Source organism: Camellia sinensis, unplaced genomic scaffold (genome assembly GCF_055761805.1).
Source record: "Camellia sinensis isolate YWXY unplaced genomic scaffold, ASM5576180v1 Unanchor10, whole genome shotgun sequence".
Taxonomy (NCBI): Eukaryota; Viridiplantae; Streptophyta; class Magnoliopsida; order Ericales; family Theaceae; genus Camellia; species Camellia sinensis.
The window spans coordinates 5,150,671-5,167,408 of NW_028128988.1; the positions used below are offsets into that span (position 1 = coordinate 5,150,671).

The 16,738-nt window shown below is 32.6% G+C and overlaps 1 long non-coding RNA gene across 1 annotated transcript; it reads left to right on the forward strand.

Annotated features, from left to right (window-relative positions):
• Window positions 1-1,877: 1,877 nt before the first annotated feature.
• LOC145814456 (uncharacterized) lies at window positions 1,878-11,115 on the forward strand. Its single transcript, XR_014357813.1, has 3 exons — window positions 1,878-2,614; window positions 2,916-3,019; window positions 10,909-11,115. It is a non-coding gene; the product is annotated as an uncharacterized LOC145814456 (long non-coding RNA).
• The last annotated feature ends 5,623 nt before the right edge of the window (window positions 11,116-16,738 follow it).

The following is a 16,738-nucleotide window of genomic DNA, read 5'->3' on the forward strand; positions in this document are numbered from 1 at the left end:
TTTTATCTGACATTCTCCAGATTTCCCCTTCTGTTAAATTGGAACAAACGATATTACTTTTTCTATAGTAAATGACCTTATTACCCTTCCTTTTAAAATATTAAAAAATATTTTTGGATTGGAGGACAGGTTTAGAAGAAACAAACAGTGTTTGGAATAGTATTTTTGGATTTATTTTTTTAAAATATTAAAAAATGTTTAAGAAAATTTTATTTTTTTTAATTTTAAATATATAATTTTTATTTAAATATTTTTAAATTTTTTATTTTATTTTGTAAACATTTTACATTTTTTTAATTTTAATATTTTAATTCAAAATACGATTTCATACTCATATCGTAACGAAACACATAACTCAAAACTCAATTAAAAAAATATTTTCAAGCCTCATAACAAAACACATAACTCATCACTCCACACTACTTTCAAAACTCTATACTCAAATCGTAACCAAACACATAACAAAAAAATTAAAATATTTAAAAATATATTTATAAAATAAAATAAAATAAAATATTTATAATAAAAATTATATATTTAAAACAAAAAATAATTTTTTTAATATTTAAAAAATATATTTAAAATATTAAAAAAATACAACACATACATGTATGAAATATAATGCACATTAAAAAAATAAATAAATATTTAAAATATAAAATATTTATCCTAAAAAAATAAATTTGAAAATTTTCAAAACTTATAACCAAACAAATTTTTTTTTTCAAAACTCTTAACTCAAAATACGACTCCACACTCAAATCATGATTCTAAAAATAATTTTAAAAAATAAAATAAAATATTTTTTTAAAAAAAAATTAAAATAAAGTTTTGGAAAAAGTTTGGTTTTGAGTTTTGAAAACAATTTTGAATTGAGTTTTAAGTTTGTGTTTGGTTATGAGTTTTGAAAATAATTTTTGAATTGCGTTTTGAATAAAAACATGTTCCTAAAAAAGATTTTTTTAGAAACATGTTTGGTTCTCTTTTAGAATCACAATTCCAATTAAAAACTTTCAAAAATCTTTTCAAAACTCATAGTCTTTCCAATTAAATACACAACTCAAAACTCAATTAAAAAATTATTTTCAAAACTCATAACCAAACACAAACTTAAAAAAAAATACAAACTTATGGTAAATATATTTTTTAAATATTAAAAATATTAAAAATTTTATTTTAAATATATAATTTTTATTTTAAATATATAGTTTTATTTTATTTTATAAATATATTTTTAAATATTTTAATTTTTTTGTTATGTGTTTGGTTATGATTTGAGTGTAGAGTTTTGAAAATAATGTGGAGTTTCGAGTTATGTGTTTGGTTATGAGGTTTGAAAATAATTTTTAAAATGAGTTTTGAGTTATGTGTTTGGTTACGATTTGAGTGTGAAGTTATATTTTGAGTTTAAAATATTAAAATTAAAAAAATTAAAATATTTACAAAATAAAATAAAATATTTAAATAAAAACTATATATTTAAAATAAAAAATAAAATTTTTTAAACATTTTTTAATATTTTTAAAAAATAAATCTAAAAATACTGTTTCAAACACTGTTTGTTTCTTTCAAACCTGTCCTCCAATCCAAAAAACATTTGTTAATATTTTAAATAAAAAAGACAATAAAGTCATTTACTGTATAAAAAGTAACACCATTTCCAATTTAACAAAAAACAAAAATTTGAAGAATGTCAAGTAAAATAGAAAAAAATTACTGTAATTATTAAAATTATAGAAAAAATCCATGTATTTATTGAAAAAACCTCAGGAGAGGTCAGTTTAATTTACCCTATATACTTTTAATCACAATTCCTTCCAATCTTGTTTTTATATAAAATATTTTCTAATTTCTAATCTTGCTTTAGATTGAGTGGTAAAGCTCTTACAACAAGTGAATAAACATGTATCAATGTAGGCTGATGTACACCATAACTGATGACAATGCTAAATTTGGTAGGTTTATGATTTGTTTGACTAGAGTGTTTACATATGTTTCAATGTACAGTATTTTATTTGAGTTTTATTATTTTCTGAAATGTTTAGTTCATATAAGAAGGTAAAGTTCTTGTTAGTGAATAAACATGTATCAAGGTAGGCTGATGTACACCATAAATTGAGTATTTACATATATTTCAAATGTGACTTGTGACTTGAGCTTTTAATTTTCTGAAAGTCGAGCGCTCAGGCATCATTAGTTCTAGGTGCTTTAACTTTCTAATAATTTAATCTCATTATGCGAGTGCATAATCTAGGTGTCTATATTTATAGGCATGTAGGTTAGTGTCATTGCCTTTTTAATTTCGGGTAGCGATATGACCTTTCATAGTTCATGGGGATGCTCTGAACTTATAGATTCTTTAGCTAAGGTTATTTGTGGTTCTCATTTTTTCTGCTCCTTTTTTATTTCAGTAATTTGTGTTTGTCATGTGTTCTGGTTTTTGAAACTAACTTCTGCAGCTTTTTGGGTTGTGCGCTGCTATCTGTTACATGGCAATTTGGGTTGGATACACAGACGTGCACTTAACCTTTGGTGTTTCTAAGACTTTAGAGCATGTGCAGCTCAGCAGGGAGAGCTAAATAATCAGTTGAAGCAGTAGCTCTGGAAGATCTAGGTATGCTATTCCAGTCTGTGTCTCTCTACCAATGATAGGAATTGCCACTTCTTTTGTAACTGACTTTAGATAGTTTTATCTGTTTCTCATTCTTTAGATGTTCTAGCCAATTCTTATTCAAGCTTTGAAACTTGATGTTGTTGATGAATATTTTTTTGGATTGTGAATGCTTCATTCATTGGCCTGCCTAGTGCTCATGTTATAGGGCTGTAAACAAGCAAAGTTCTTATGGTCATTTGCTTTGTTGTCATCCATTAACTTGTTCAAGTGCTCATTAATGACATCATTTTTTGTTCTACAGGAGAAACAAAATTCCAAGAAGGAAATTGAATAGCTTGAGTTGAAGTCTTTTTTTTACAAGCGTCAGTTCGCCAAGAGCATTCACTAGCATACCTAATAAACCAGGTATCCCATGGCTTAAACGCACTAACCAACAATTAACTACATGCATGGAAGCTGCCTATAATTATAATATATCTTTGCATTATTAGCCAAGCAAGTTGACTCAAATCTTGTTGACCTTTGATCCATTTTGCTTTGTTGTCCCTTCTTTTAGGTCTCCAATTATAGGTGGCTTTTTGAATGCAAATATAGTTTATCTAGAAGAACTTTACAAAGTGCTTGCCTACTACTAGATGTTTGTGACTTTGTGTAGCTGTGTGTATATATATACACATAAAATTTCCTATGTATATGGCAATCTCTGTAAGCATAAATTTCAGAACATGAAACTTCATGTTTCGGATCATCTACCATGTATATCATCAAGAAAACAAGACAAAATGACATACCTGAATCCATCGATGAACGGTTAAACGGAAGCGTCTGATTGTCAATAAAACCTTTGATATTGACTATGTTATTGCCTTCTAATCCTTTCCCTTTGGTGCCTTATGTTTCTCCTTGAGAGGATTTAGAAAAACAAACAGTGTTCTTATTTTCCACCTTAGGAAGGAATAGGGACCATAACCTTTTAAAGGTTGTAATTGGTTTTCATAACTAAAAGGTAATGAAAACCAATAAATTAACCATTATTGGTTTCATAACTTAAAGGTAATGAAAACCAATAAATTAACCATTATTGGTTTTAAAACTGAAAGGTAATGAAAACCAATAAATTAACCATTATTGGTTTTAAAACTGAAAGGTAATAAAAACCAACTTTAACCAATATGTTTTAATTTCTATTTCTGCCCTTCATAGAAATAGAAATTATACAACTAGTATCTACACATTAGGTCTATAACACATATACCCTTAAGCCTATTAACTAAATTGAATCACTTAAATTGTAGGCTTTTTATAAATGATAACACCACATTTAATTATGTGGTCCCATTGAGACATTATCTAACAATCTCCCACTGGACCACATATGTATCTTGAAAAATGTGCTTAACTTTAGTGAGCTCAGAAATTTGTTATCATAACTTGAGGGTATCCAAACAATCTTGTCCATTAACTATATTAATATAAGATCAAAGCGGTCTTCGTTACATCAATCGTAACTCGACCCACCAATGGTCACGTATACAAATATAGCTAAATGACATAGATCAATCATGGATGCGTAGCATGGAAATTACATGTGATGTGATCCATACATGCCTATTTCCAACTGGTCCTATTTAACTTTATTGAGATCAATACTTCACAATACGTAACAGAGCGTAATAAACTGAATACTTCATTTCTGCAGAAATTAATCTAATTACATAGATAAAACTCAAGGCTGACATAAAGCAGTAATATAAATACAAACTCCCACTAAACCAGAATGTTCTTAAATAGAACAACACCTATATGAGCAGTGTGCTCATGAAAGACCTTGGGTGGTAGTTTCTTCGTAAGTGGATCCGCTATCATGGAGTTTGTCCCAATGTGCTCTATGGAAATCTGTCCACTCTGCACTCTTTCTTTTACAACTAGGAACTTGATATCAATATGCTTTGATTTTGTCGAGCTCCTGTTGTTATTGGAATATAAAACTGCAGACTTATTGTCACAATATATCTTAAGTGGTCTTTCAGTGCCTTCCAAAATACGCAACCCAGTGACAAAATTCCGCAGCCATATCCCTTGGTTTGATGCCTCATAACATGCTACAAACTCTGCAGCCATGGTGGATGAAGCTATGAGCGTCTGCTTTGCAGACCTCCAAGAAATTGCTCCGCCAGCTAACAGATAAATATAGCCTGATGTGGATTTCCTACTGTCTTGGCATCCAGCAAAATCGGAGTCGGAATATCCAATGACCTCTAACTTATCCGATCTCCTATATGTGAGCATATATTCCTTTGTTCTCTGTAAATATCGCATAACACGCTTGACTGCTTTCCAATGATCCATGCCAGGATTACTTAAATATCTGCCTAACATGCCAACTATAAACGCAATATCCGGACGCGTACATACTTGAGCATACATTAGACTCCCTACAGCTGAGGCATAAGGAATCTTCTGCATTTCTTGAATTTCAAGACTGTTCTTCGGGCATTGGCTGAGACTAAACTTGTCTCCCTTAGCAACCGGGGTTTCACCTGATTTACAATTTTACATGCCAAATCTAATGAGTATTTTTTCGATATAGCTCCTTTGTGATAATCCCAGAATACCCCGAGAACGATCTCGGAGTATTTCGATTCCTAATACAAAGGAAGCATCACCAAGATCTTTCATTTCAAAATTCTTAGATAGAAATCTCTTGGTGTCATGCAATAAGGTTATATCGTTTGTGGCAAGCAATATGTCGTCAACATATAAAACCAAAAATATGTGTTTACCAACAACGTTAGTTTCAAAACCATACGAAGTGAGAACTTGATGAAATTTGAAGTACCACTGACGAGAAGCTTGTTTGAGTCCATAGATGGATTTAGTCAATTTGCAAACCATATTCTTTGGGTCTCCTGACACAAAGTTTCTGGCTGCACCATATAAATTGTTTCTTTAATGTCACCATTAAGAAAAGCTGTTTTGACATCCATCTGATGCAACTCAAGATCAAAATATGCAACAAGTGCCATAATTGTCCTAAAAGAATCTTTCGAAGAAACTGGAGAGAAAGTTTCTTTAAAGTCAATTCCTTCTTTTTGAGTAAAGCCTTTGGCTACAAGACGTGCCTTATACCTCTCCACATTACCATTTGAATCCCTTTTGGTTTTAAATATCCATTTACAACCTACGGGCTTCGCACCAACTGGTAATGAGACAAGTTCCCAAACTTTATTGTCTTGCATAGACTTATATTCTTCATTCATGGCTTCTATCCACTTATGAGAGTTGGAACTTTCCATGGCTTGACGAAAGTTGATTGGATCATCTTTCGACATTCCATTTTCTACCTCATGTTCCTGGAGATATACAATATAATCATCTGAAAATGCAAATCTCCTTTCTCTGGTGGATCGCCTTAATGGCACAGATTCTTGAGGTTGAGGTTGTAGAGTTTGTTCCTCAGGAACAATTACCTCATCTTGAATGGGGGTTTGAACTATATTATATTGAATAACATTGTCTGGTTGAGGATTCAAAATTACTTCTCGAGCAATGACAGGTATAGGAACCTGTGATTGGTCAAAAGTAGTAGTAGGAAGTGGGATTACTCCTGCTTCCTCCTCAAAGACAATGTCTCTAACTGGATTTCTCCCCCCAAACTCAACATCCTCAAAAAATGTTGCAATTCCCGTCTCAAATATTGACCTATTTGTGGGATCATAAAACTTGTAACCCCGTGATCGTTCGGCATAGCCAATAAAGTAGCTGCTAATGGTTTTAGAGTCCAATTTTCGTTCATGAGGTTTATAAGGCCTCGCCTCAGCAGGACACCCCCACACATGCAAATGTTTTAGACTAGGCTTTCGCCCAACCCAAAGCTCATAAGGTGTTTTTGCAGCTGCTTTAGTTGGCACCCGATTTAAGATATAAGTTGCTGTCTTTAGAGCCTCACCCCAAAGGGACTCTGGTAAAGTAGAATGACTGATCATACTTCTTACCATATCCTTAAGAGTCCGGTTTCGTCTCTCAGATACACCATTCATGCTAGGTGATCCTGGCATGGTGTATTGTGGGACGATTCCACATTCCTCCAGGTATTTTGCAAACGGTCATGGACGTTGTTCCCCTGATCCATCATATCTGCCATAGTATTCACCACCACGGTCAGACCTGACACTTTTAATCCGTTTGTTGAGTTGTAACTCAACTTCGGCCTTAAATCTTTTGAATACGTCCAAAGACTGTGATTTCTCATGGATAAGAAATAGATACCCATATCTGGAATAATCGTCTATGAATGTGATAAAATATTGTTGACCATTCCAAGACGCCATAGGGAATGGGCCACAAATGTCCGTATGAATTAGTTCTAAGACATCTGTAGTCCTATGGGCACCATATTTCTTTATTTTGGTCTGTTTTCCCTTGATACACTCAACATAGACATCAAAATCTGAAAAATCAAGAGAGTCCAAAATTCCATCAGACACAAGGCGCTCAACTCTAGATTTAGAGATGTGACCTAGGCGTTTGTGCCATAATGAGGCTGAATTTTCCTTAGTTAATTTACGCTTTGTACCTCGTGATTCCACGTGCAAGGTTGCATTATAAGATGCAATAGTTTCGAGCAAATATAGATTATCAAACACATTAAGTAAACCAGTACCAATAACATTGGAATTAATAGACATACTAAACTTCATATTTCCAAAAGAACAATAATATCCCAATTTGTCCAATACAAAAACAGAAATTAAATTCCGTCTAAAGGACGGTACAACAAAAGTGTCTAATAAATCCAAATAATAACCAGTTTTCAGTAATAATCTAAAGTGCGCTATTGCCTGCACTTCTATTGACTTGCCATCACCCACAAAGATGTATCTTTCAGCATCAGTTGGCTTTCGGTAGTTCAGGCAACCCTGCATAGAAACACATATGTGAGTAGTAGCACCAGAATCTACCCACCAAGTGTTTCTTGGTACTGAAGCTAAATTTATTTCAGAACAGACCAAAACATGAAATGGACCTTTCTTTATACGCCAGGCGACGTATTTGGCACAATCCTTCTTTCTGTGTCCGGGCTTGCCACAAAAGAAACAACCATCCTGCGTTTTCTGCTTCTTTGGTTCCGGACCCTGAGGAATAGCAACTTCCTTTCCCTTATGCGTTCTTTTGCCCATATGCTTGGAGGTGCTTGCTAGATGAGCACTTTCAGTCCTTTCTTGCTTTAATCTCTCTTGCTCTTGCACACAAAATGAAATGAGCTCATTGAGAGTCCATTTCTCCTTCTGGCAGTTATAACTGACCTTAAATTGGTTAAATTGTGCAGGAAGAGAGATGAGAACTAAATGCACGAGCAAATCATCAGATAGGTCGAGCTTTAGTGCCTTAAGTTTTGAAGCAAGATGAGACATTTCCATGATGTACTCGCGAACATTACCCTTGCCTTTATACTTTATTGAAATCAAGCTTGCTAAAAGTGTGCTTGTTTCAGCCTTATCGTTTTTAGCAAAACGCTTTTGAATTTCTAAAAGAAATTCACCGGCAACGGTAACATCCTCTGTTATTGCACCCCGAAAAACTTCTGGAATCCCACGCTTCATGATCATAAGACTTAGCCTGTTAGAACGATCCCACTTTTCAAGTACACAGTTTCCTCAGGAGTACTTTGTGTAGTGAGAGCATTCGGTTTTGGCATCCTTAATGCCAAGTCTATGTCCATGCAGCCGAGAACAATCAATATGTTCTCTTTCCAGTCCTTAAAGTTTGTTCCATTTAACATTGGAACATTGTTCATGTTGGCAGAGATTGAAGTAGTCGACATTAAAGCTGAATCGAAAAGAAAATAAAAGGAATAAACAATTATACTCACATTAAGTTACCAAACAGATAATCTCTAAATAAATTAATTTAATGACAACATCTCAAGATACCTAGCACAACATTAATACCAAGCCTTTGGGTAGTGATATTAACTGTAAGTGGTATTCTTGTTGTAATGATAAAACATTGACAATAAGTTATGTCAAATAACAAATCTATCTTTTGATGGATTTATTATTCACATTAGGTTTCCTTGACAATTGGCACATGTTTATCACAACAAAATGTGTGTGTAATTCTGCCAAGTCTTAATCATGTCTTTGGACCGATAAATACCCGCATGAGATACACAGACATGAATTTCAAAACATTCCATATAAAACAATCTAGACAAGAGAGATCACTTTTGTGACATCTTGTTTGAATTGACTTATATTTAGAACATTAGAAAATTAAATTTCCGTAGACGTTGTATGAAATTACATTAAATTTAAAGATTTCTAAATTTGTTACCCCGTATATGTTATATAATCTGCAGCAATCCTAATTATATACATATATATATAAAAACATGATGTTCACCATTTGAAAAATGAACTGCCCATCCGAATTATGTTCCATTTCCAGAAAACAAAACAGAATTTGCAGCAGAGGGAAAAACAGAAATACAAAAAACAGAATCTGATTCCAAGAAACTAAATAGGATGAATAAAAGCATATCTATTCTGATAATACACATGATATAACCGCTCTGATACCACTTGTAAGCATAAATTCCAGAACATGAAACTTCATGTTTCGGATCATCTGCCGTGTATATCATCAAGAAAACAAGACAAAATGACATACCTGAATCCATCGATGAACGGTTAAACGGAAGCGTCTGATTGTCAATAAAACCTTTGATATTGACTATGTTATTGCCTTCTAATCCTTTCCCTTTGGTGCCTTATGTTTCTCCTTGAGAGGATTTAGAAAAACAAACAGTGTTCTTATTTTCCACCTTAGGAAGGAATAGGGACCATAACCTTTTAAAGGTTGTAATTGGTTTTCATAACTGAAAGGTAATGAAAACCAATAAATTAACCATTATTGGTTTCATAACTGAAAGGTAATGAAAACCAATAAATTAACCATTATTGGTTTTAAAACTGAAAGGTAATGAAAACCAACTTAACCAATATGTTTTAATTTCTATTTCTGTCCCTCATAGAAATAGAAATTATACAACTAGTATCTACACATTAGGTCCATAACACATATACCCTTAAGCCTATTAACTAAATTGAATCACTTAAATTGTAGCTTTTTATAAATGATAACACCACATTTAATTATGTGGTCACATTGAGACATTATCTAACAATCTCATGTGCTCGTTCTTCATGTTGATTTCTTTTCATTTTTGATTTAAATGTTGGTCAGCTTCTTGCTTAGTCATAATGTTTTAGAGATTGTTTATACTAATCATAGTATATTTGTTTTATTTATTTTTTTCTTTTCAGAGAGGAGGTAATAATTGTAGTACAACACTCTGAAAATGGCAAACATAACTGGGTCTTATGTCAAAGTTACAAGTAACTTCTGAATTGAAATCTCATCCCCACTGTGATTCATTCCTTCCTCTTATGATTTATTCCTTCATATATAGCACCATGTTCTGAGATCAATGAACCACCTTTTCATCTTCTAAAGTTCATGACCCTTTACCCTTGTCAAGCATAAGGTTTTTATTTTTAGCTGCTCAGTTTCTTCAATTGGTATTGATTTTTAATAACCTTAGTTTTTGTTCTATTTATTATTTATTTAATGGAAATGGTTAAGTTTTATCATCAACTTAAGCACTAACTATGGACAAAATCATCTGTTATTGCCAGCTAAAGCAATGAAATTTTAGTATATTGAAGTTGAGGCTTTTGTATTATTTTGGGATTGGCCAAGCACTACGTTCGTGCTCTTTCATCACTAATCTGAACCCTAATTCATTTTTATATGAATTACCCTTTCTCCATTTTTCACATTATGGAGTTTGAATTATTTGGTTGGCCCCAACTCCAAGGGCCGTTCTTTAGAGACTCTAAATCGTGTTACATCTTGATTAAGAGAGTAATGTGATTCTGTGATACTCTTTTTCCTGGAAAATGCTTGACATGTCAACAAAACACTAAAGTATCCCTCTCTTGTATAGTGTATTGCTCAGCTCTCTCTCCATTTTAATCTCTTCTTTGTTCTTAGACCACTTATCAGGAATTTTATTTTTTTCCTTACCTATCCAGTTGATGTATCTGGATGATGTTACCCCTGCATTTAATTTCAGTCTGGTTGATTAATTCAAACTCTGATTAATCCTATAAACTTTTTAGATTTTTTTTTTCTTTTAATTTTTTGTTTTCTTTAATTTTTAACAAATGAGTAAGTTTATTTCTATGTTTCTAGCGACTTGTGAACTAATTTGTATTTTCATTATTCAGGTCAAAAATTGCTTGGAGAGATGAAAAATATGGTCAAAGAAGATTGAATATTCAAGAACTTGGAGTTTTCCTAGAGGTTTTTTTTTTTTAATGAGATTTTTATTGTGTAATCATGGTAAAAAACCTTTTATTACTTAATTTCCATTGTATATATTTTTCTGACATTCAAGTTTCGTTTATGAAATATACGAGGTAATTAGTTATTTATATGTGGTCAATGTTGTGATTTAAGGGAAATTTTTGTACAAATAATATTGATTATATTTTAGATATTAATTCTGTTCAAATTTTAATCACTATTTATACACTCTAGTTGATAGTCACATTTTATGGTTGAACCTTTTTTTTATTACACATACTAGCTGTGATGTAAAAAAATATATATATAATTGTGATCTTATCTCATTATTATTAAGCATAAATTATTTAAGTTTAATCTCAAGTTTTATTGATTATTAATCACACTTAAAATCTGTTATCTAATTATTTATTATCACTGTTAAAACACGTGATGGAATTATCTTTTAATGACAGTCAAAAAGTGTGATAAAAAATGGCCTTCAATAATCACTCTCAAAGATCATACTTTGGCAAAATAAAAAATTCGTGATTAAATAATATACATTACACTTAAAATCTGTGATTTATTTATGATTTTATAGTAATGCGGCCAACCACGTCCCTCAACAACTAATTACCTTCCATCACCGCAAACTATCTCTTACTGGCGATAACGATCTATGGTCATCACTTTTTATTGAAAACCACTGTCAATTACAACTTTAGGACAATGATCTTTGGTCATCACTTTTTATTGAAAATCACTTTCAATTACAACTTTAGGCGGCTGACCGACCATCATCTCCAACCACTTCTTATGTTCAATAACCACCTCTAGCCTTTATTTCTCATTGCTAACAACCACATTTGGTCACCATCTCTAACCGTCGACAATCACGTCCCGTAGTTTATATTTTCACTTGTTTTCAAAATAAAATTATTAAATACTAATATATCAAACATATTTTTTGTTTTTGTTTTTACTGAAAATAAACATAAATGTATTTATTGTTTCTCGTAACAAAAAATAATAATAAACTATAAATTTTGGCAAACGACACCTTATTTGTAGACTTTTTTTTCTGCGAGTGAACTTTATAGATTAATGAGTTAAATTTGGCAAGAGCTATTTTATCGCAAAACATTCATTGGAATTTTCTATTTATTTTCGGTCAACTCACAAGTTGGTGAGCAAAAAGAATGAAAACACACATGACAAATTGCACTTGTGAGAGAGAAAGGAAAATGTTGAAAGTGTTAGAAATGGTTTGAAAATTTTAGGTAAAAATAGAATTTTTATTAAACTTTGGTCTAATATTTAGGTAGGACTCATGCGGCGATTTTCGCGGGTCAAAGTGGTAACGCGTTCTATGCCACGTTGTGATTCATGTGGTATATTTAGTTGCTCAAAACCATTATCGAGTGAATAGGAAATTAAAGCCAACGTGTGCTCCATGAAAATGGAGTTTTGGTAGAATATCCTTAAAGGTAGAAAAACGGCTTGTCCCACACTGATTTGGTGGGAAGTTTTGAGTGAGTATATAAGGCATGGGATTGGAACTTGGGGTGTGCCCGAAGGGGTACCCAAGTTTTGTAGAGAGGGAGGTTATGGGCAAAATGGGCTAGACCTATTGGACCCAAAAATCACCACGCGCCGCCGTCCATCCAGGGGGGCTCGGTACGAGTGTGTGGTGTAAGGTTGGGTTGGGCTTGTCTGGCCCAATACTAATCTTTTTGGGCCAAAAACATTTAAGTTTATTTTATTTATTTTGAAATAAAATTCTGTCCATTTTTATTTCAAAATTCTGGTTTGAAATTAAATTCAAATTTTATAATGCACCTCTCTAAAAAATTCTATCCAAACCGAATCTATTCCACCCGAACAAATTTCAAATCTATTTAATTTTTAAATTCAAACAGATTCGGTTATTTGTCCAATTCAAAACCCAACAGGTTCAGTACCTGTTCAAACAGGTTTGCACCTGTTTAATTCAAAACCAGCAGCCACCAATCCATCTATAAATAGGTAGCCCTTATTTGATGTTTCATTCAAGAATTTCGTCCAAATAATTATGCTATTATTCTCTTCATATTGCTGCATTAGTTTTTTGTGAGAAATAGTGTAAACACTTTGCGTGTTCGTTGTACGAATAAATTGTAGTGCTGCATTTATTCGTTGTTGATCATTTCATCCTGGGAGATAGGCGTCCACATTCTGAAACTACCGTGGAGATGACGAATCTGTCTTAAGGACACAGTGTCTAACACTGGACTTGATCAGATTATTATTCGGAAAAATTAATCAAGTAAGTTAATACTTTTCCTGTTTTATTTTTATTTATTTAAATCAGATTTTTTGATTTTGTTTTTGTAACAAAATAAAAATCTGTTTTTATTTATTTATTTATTTATTTTATTTATTGGTTTGATTTTTGTAATCAAACATTCTCAATCCTTTCTTATTTTCCTTTTGTATTCTGTTTGTCGTTTAGTGCCCAAACATAATTAATTTATTTAAGTACAGTAAAGATTGTCCAACAATCTTAAGACAGAATAATTTTTGTATCTTTATTGTATTTAATTTTCTGTGTTTTTACAAAGTAATATTCTGGTTGGAAAATACAAATAATATTTATAAGCTATTTGACAGATAGTAGTAATATACTGTCTATTTTTTTTTTTGACAACAACTAGTAATATACTGGTGTCATTAACAATTACAGAATATTATTTGGTGTTACAGAAAATTATTGTGGTATTTTATTTTTTTGGTTTTAGTAACAAGGAAAATAAAATTTATTTTGTGTTATAATTTATTTTTTGGTTTTAGTAACTAGAAAATTAATTTGTGGTTTATTTTTTTGATTTTTGTAATCAGATATTATGGCTACTGCAACTGAAATTGCAACTGGAAGTGGTACTCCAATTGTTACACCAACACCGGTCCCTATTCAGAACCATGTTTAAGTATCGATAAATCATGGAGAAAAATCAGAAAAATTTAACGGTACTGAGTTTAAGAGATGGCAGTAGAAGATACTGTTCTATCTTATAACTCTAAATTTGACCCGGTTTCTCCATAAAGAGGCTCTAACACTTAAAGAGGGTGAAAGTGATCGGTAAGTTGTTGCCGCTGTAGATGCTTGGAAACATTCAAATTTTCTATGCAAAAACTACATCCTCAATGGCCTTGACAACATGGTGTATAATGTTTACAGCCCTCTGAAGTCAGCAAAAGAATTGTGGGATTCTTTGGAGAAGAAATACAAGACAGAGGTTGCCGGCACGAAGAAATTTGTTGTCGGTAAATTTCTGGACTTTGTTATGATAGACTCCCAAACGGTAATTTCTCAAGTTCAAAATTTTCAAATAATTTTGCCTGATATTCATTCAGAAGGTATGTCTCTTAGCGAGTCTTTCCAAGTCGCTGCTCTAGTGGAAAAGTTACCACCGGCTTGGAAAGATTTCAAAAATTATTTAAAACATAAACGCAAGGAGATGACCATGGATGAATTGATTGTAAGATTGAGAATTGAGGAAGATAACCGAAAGGCTGAAAAGAGGAATGGGAAAAATCTCATTGAGTCCAAGGCTAATGTGGTTAAACAAGTTCACAAACCACATAACAAAAAGAGGAAGTTTACTGGAGATGGTTCTAAACAAGGCGACAACAATGGCAACAAGAAGTTCAAAGGAAAATGCTATAACTGTGGCAAGACAGGATATCGAGCTTTTGACTGCCGCCGCCGCCCTAAGAAGGATCACGGAAGTACAAGCAAGAAGACTACCAATCAGGCCAATGTAACTAAACTAGATTACATCTCTGACGGGGTGAATGACATCAACATCTCTGCTGTGGTGTCTGAGGCTAATTTGGTTGGAAATTCCAAGGAGTGGTGGGTTGACACTGGAGCAACTCGTCACATATGTGCGGACAAGAAGATGTTCACTACCTACAATGAGGCTGCAAATGGTGAACAACTTTTCATGGGAAATTCTTCAACTTCTACTGTGGCTGGACAAGGAAAAGTGATCTTGAAGATGACATCAAGGAAAGAACTGACCCTCAACAACGTACCGCATGCACCTGACGTCCGAAAGAATTTGATTTCTGGCTCTTTGTTAAGTAAAAATGGTTTTAGGCTTGTATTTGAGTCTGATAAATTTGTATTATCAAAGAGTGATATGTATGTTGGTAAGGGATACATGAGTGATGGCCTCTTCAAATTAAATGTAATGACAATTGTACCAAAAGTTGCTATGAATAAGAATAACACATCTTTTGCTTATATTCTTGAGTCGAATTTATGGCATGGTAGATTAGGACATGTAAATTTTGATACTTTGCGTAAATTAATTGGTTTAGATTATATACCAAAGTTTGAAATTGATAGAAGCGAAACTAACTAAGGCTCCATTTAAATCGGTTGAAAGGAAAACCAAACCTCTAGAATTAATTCATACAGATGTATGTGATCTTGAATTTGTTCAAACTAGAGGAGGCAAAAAGTATTTCATAACATTTATCGATGATTGCACAAAATATTGTTATGTTTATTTACTTAAAAGTAAAGATGAAGCCTTAGAAATGTTTAAACTCTACAAAACAGAAGTTGAAAATCAACTTGGAAAAACCATTAAAATGGTTAGAAGAGATAGGGGTGGTGAATATGATGCACCATTAAATGAATTTTGTGCACAACATGGCATTATTCACCAAACTACAACACCCTATTCTCCACAGCAAAATGGAATTGCTAAAAGGAAGAATAGAACCCTAAAAGAAATGATGAATGCCATGTTACTAAGTTCAGGCTTACCTCAGAACTTGTGGGAGGAAGCAATATTGTCTGCTAATTATGTTCTTAACAGAATACCCCATAAAAAAACTAACAGCACTCCTTATGAATTGTGGAAAGGTCAACCACCTTCCTACAAATACTTAAAAGTGGGGGGGTGTTTGGCAAAAGTTGAAGTTCATGTTCCTAAAAAGACTAAGATTGGACCAAGAACAATAGATTGTGTGTTTGTTGGTTATGCTCAGAATAGTAGTGCATATCGGTTTCTGACTTTTAAATCAGGAATACCTAATATAAATGTGAACACTATCATAGAGTTAGGAAATGCTGTGTTTTTTGAACATGTCTTTCCTTACAAGAAAGGACAGGAATTAAGTTCACAGAAAAGAACTTATGACTGTACACAAAGTCAAGAGACTAATGACAATCAAACACAAGAAACTAGTAATGGTCTCGACTAACAGGATTTAACTGATGACGACCCAAGACGACGTAAGAGAGCGAGAACATCAAAATCCTTTGGTCTGGATTTCCTAACATACCCGTTAGAAAATTAACCTCAAAGCTTTAAGGTAGCAATGACAGGTCCTGAAGCACCTTTGTGGAAAGAGGCTGTTAATAATGAAATTGAATCCATTATGCAAAATCATACTTGGGAATTGGTAAATCTTCCACCAGGTTCTAAACCTCTTGGATATAAATGGATATTCAAGAGAAAAATGAAAGCAGATGGTTCAATTGACAAGTATAAAGCAAGACTTGTAGTTAAAGGTTACAGACAAAAGGAAGGTCTGGACTATTTTGACACATGTTTCCCTGTGACAAGAATAACATCCATTCGCATGCTTATTGCCATAGCAGCGTTGTTTAAATTAAAAATACATCAAATGGATGTTAAGACAGCTTTCTTAAACGGTGATCTAAATGAAGAGATTTATATGGAGCAACCTGAAGGGTTTGTAGTACCGAGG